The following is a 4,439-nucleotide window of genomic DNA, read 5'->3' as shown; positions in this document are numbered from 1 at the left end:
AACAGACAGATCACACTGCCTCACAGACAAGCACTGAAGAACATTGAAATCAATCAAGGCTTCAGTTCAAAGTCATGTAATATTGGAATTTAGAAGCAAATGACAAACACAATGTGTATGAATATCAGATGAAAAAGTCACAGAAGACTACCCCAACAAGTAGCACTTACTCTGTTATAAGGACAAGCCAATGCCATTGTTAGGGTACCGATCGCAACAATCCAAAGACAGATCTAGTTGGGACTCAGTGCAAACATTGCACCAAATACAGGTATATTTACTACAGGCAGTGTAAAATGCAAAGGAGATTGTTAACACTGGTATAATAGAGAGAAGGAACAGACAGATCACACTACCTCACAGGCAAGCACTGAAGAACATTGAAATCAATCAAGGCTTCAGTTTAAAGTCATGTAATATTGGAATTTAGAAGCAAATGACAAACACAATGTGTATGAATATCAGATGAAAAAGTCACAGAAGACTACCCCAACAAGTAGCACTTACTCTGTTATAAGGACAAGCCAATGCCATTGTTAGGGTACCAATCCAAACATATTAAAAATACCTGTACATGACCTGCCCACCAAATTATCACTTACTGTTTATTCCATGAAGTCCATCTTCTTCTAGAGACATGTTCCTGAGTAATTCTTAGAATGAGGAGCTCCCTTCAATTCCTAGGAAGAACTTAAGATTGGTTCATGTTTAGCAACCACAACCACTCCCACATCGGTAAATGCTATGCTGTGAACGACTCAGGTACTTAAGCGGGTGCTCTGCCTTTACCTAAGGTCCATCATTTTAATCAGAGAAAGTATTTCACACATTCAAAACATTAGAATTGAGAGGAGCTTTGGATATCTGCCTTAAAGGCCCAATTATTTGAATGATCTACTAGACTTGAGTCTTTTCTAATGCAAAAACAGCAGTTACAGAAGAGCAAACTTCATACAGCACTCATTCTATATAGAGTTTCTAGACAACTATTGTAATCTACTGTATATACATTCAAACTTAATAGAGCATGCAGGCAATGTGTGGTTCCCAATAACTTGATACTCTAGCAGTTCAATTAACTTCAGAAAAAGAACATCAGGAAATGATCTTGTAAGGGGAACCAATCTGATCATTCCCACAGTCATATCTAAATAGTTGCCATCCGTTGAAGAATAATACCCCAACTTAATAGCACTTTCTGTGATTGGAGGAAAGAGAGTCACTCAAGTTGAAGGATCATTCTCAATGAACTTGATACGGATGAAATTGACCAGAGTAAATTATGGAGAAAGAACAGACACAGATCACACTGCCTCACAGACAAGCACTGAAGAACATTGAAATCAATCAAGGCTTCAGTTTAAAGTCATGTAATATTGGAATTTAGAAGCAAATGACAAACACAATGTGTATGAATATCAGATGAAAAAGTCACAGAAGACTACCCCAACAAGTAGCACTTACTCTGTTATAAGGACAAGCCAATGCCATTGTTAGGGTACCGATCGCAACAATCCAAAGACAGATCTAGTTGGGACTCAGTGCAAACATTGCACCAAATACAGGTATATTTACTAAAGGCAGTGTACAATGCAAAGGAGATTGTTAACACTGGTATAATACAGAGAAGGAACAGACAGATCACACTGCCTCACAGACAAGCACTGAAGAACATTGAAATCAATCAAGGCTTCAGTTTAAAGTCATGTAATATTGGAATTTAGAAGCAAATGACAAACACAATGTGTATGAATATCAGATGAAAAAGTCACAGAAGACTACCCCAACAAGTAGCACTTACTCTGTTATAAGGACAAGCCAATGCCATTGTTAGGGTACCGATCGCAACAATCCAAAGACAGATCTAATTGGGACTCAGTGCAAACATTGCACCAAATACAGGTATATTTACTACAGGCAGTGTAAAATGCAAAGGAGATTGTTAACACTGGTATAATAGAGAGAAGGAACAGACAGATCACACTACCTCACAGGCAAGCACTGAAGAACATTGAAATCAATCAAGGCTTCAGTTTAAAGTCATGTAATATTGGAATTTAGAAGCAAATGACAAACACAATGTGTATGAATATCAGATGAAAAAGTCACAGAAGACTACCCCAACAAGTAGCACTTACTCTGTTATAAGGACAAGCCAATGCCATTGTTAGGGTACCAATCCAAACATATTAAAAATACCTGTACATGACCTGCCCACCAAATTATCACTTACTGTTTATTCCATGAAGTCCATCTTCTTCTAGAGACATGTTCCTGAGTAATTCTTAGAATGAGGAGCTCCCTTCAATTCCTAGGAAGAACTTAAGATTGGTTCATGTTTAGCAACCACAACCACTCCCACATCGGTAAATGCTATGCTGTGAACGACTCAGGTACTTAAGCGGGTGCTCTGCCTTTACCTAAGGTCCGTCATTTTAATCAGAGAAAGTATTTCACACATTCAAAACATTAGAATTGAGAGGAGCTTTGGATCTCTGCCTTAAAGGCCCAATTATTTGAATGATCTACTAGACTTGAGTCTTTTCTAATGCAAAAACAGCAGTTACAGAAGAGCAAACTTCATACAGCACTCATTCTATATAGAGTTTCTAGACAACTATTGTAATCTACTGTATATACATTCAAACTTAATAGAGCATGCAGGCAATGTGTGGTTCCCAATAACTTGATACTCTAGCAGTTCAATTAACTTCAGAAAAAGAACATCAGGAAATGATCTTGTAAGGGGAACCAATCTGATCATTCCCACAGTCATATCTAAATAGTTGCCATCCGTTGAAGAATAATACCCCAACTTAATAGCACTTTCTGTGATTGGAGGAAAGAGAGTCACTCAAGTTGAAGGATCATTCTCAATGAACTTGATACGGATGAAATTGACCAGAGTAAATTATGGAGAAAGAACAGACACAGATCACACTGCCTCACAGACAAGCACTGAAGAACATTGAAATCAATCAAGGCTTCAGTTTAAAGTCATGTAATATTGGAATTTAGAAGCAAATGACAAACACAATGTGTATGAATATCAGATGAAAAAGTCACAGAAGACTACCCCAACAAGTAGCACTTACTCTGTTATAAGGACAAGCCAATGCCATTGTTAGGGTACCGATCGCAACAATCCAAAGACAGATCTAGTTGGGACTCAGTGCAAACATTGCACCAAATACAGGTATATTTACTAAAGGCAGTGTACAATGCAAAGGAGATTGTTAACACTGGTATAATACAGAGAAGGAACAGACAGATCACACTGCCTCACAGACAAGCACTGAAGAACATTGAAATCAATCAAGGCTTCAGTTTAAAGTCATGTAATATTGGAATTTAGAAGCAAATGACAAACACAATGTGTATGAATATCAGATGAAAAAGTCACAGAAGACTACCCCAACAAGTAGCACTTACTCTGTTATAAGGACAAGCCAATGCCATTGTTAGGGTACCGATCGCAACAATCCAAAGACAGATCTAGTTGGGACTCAGTGCAAACATTGCACCAAATACAGGTATATTTAGTACAGGCAGTGTAAAATGCAAAGGAGATTGTTAACACTGGTATAATAGAGAGAAGGAACAGACAGATCACACTACCTCACAGGCAAGCACTGAAGAACATTGAAATCAATCAAGGCTTCAGTTTAAAGTCATGTAATATTGGAATTTAGAAGCAAATGACAAACACAATGTGTATGAATATCAGATGAAAAAGTCACAGAAGACTACCCCAACAAGTAGCACTTACTCTGTTATAAGGACAAGCCAATGCCATTGTTAGGGTACCGATCGCAACAATCCAAAGACAGATCTAGTTGGGACTCAGTGCAAACATTGCACCAAATACAGGTATATTTACTAAAGGCAGTGTACAATGCAAAGGAGATTGTTAACACTGGTATAATACAGAGAAGGAACAGACAGATCACACTGCCTCACAGACAAGCACTGAAGAACATTGAAATCAATCAAGGCTTCAGTTTAAAGTCATGTAATATTGGAATTTAGAAGCAAATGACAAACACAATGTGTATGAATATCAGATGAAAAAGTCACAGAAGACTACCCCAACAAGTAGCACTTACTCTGTTATAAGGACAAGCCAATGCCATTGTTAGGGTACCGATCGCAACAATCCAAAGACAGATCTAATTGGGACTCAGTGCAAACATTGCACCAAATACAGGTATATTTACTACAGGCAGTGTAAAATGCAAAGGAGATTGTTAACACTGGTATAATAGAGAGAAGGAACAGACAGATCACACTACCTCACAGGCAAGCACTGAAGAACATTGAAATCAATCAAGGCTTCAGTTTAAAGTCATGTAATATTGGAATTTAGAAGCAAATGACAAACACAATGTGTATGAATATCAGATGAAAAAGTCACAGAAGACTACCCCAACAAGTAGCAC

Source organism: Hypomesus transpacificus, unplaced genomic scaffold (assembly GCF_021917145.1).
Source record: "Hypomesus transpacificus isolate Combined female unplaced genomic scaffold, fHypTra1 scaffold_366, whole genome shotgun sequence".
Classification (NCBI taxonomy): domain Eukaryota; kingdom Metazoa; phylum Chordata; class Actinopteri; order Osmeriformes; family Osmeridae; genus Hypomesus; species Hypomesus transpacificus.
The sequence above is the reverse complement of the archived record's forward strand: the minus strand, read 5'-3'. Positions refer to the sequence as shown.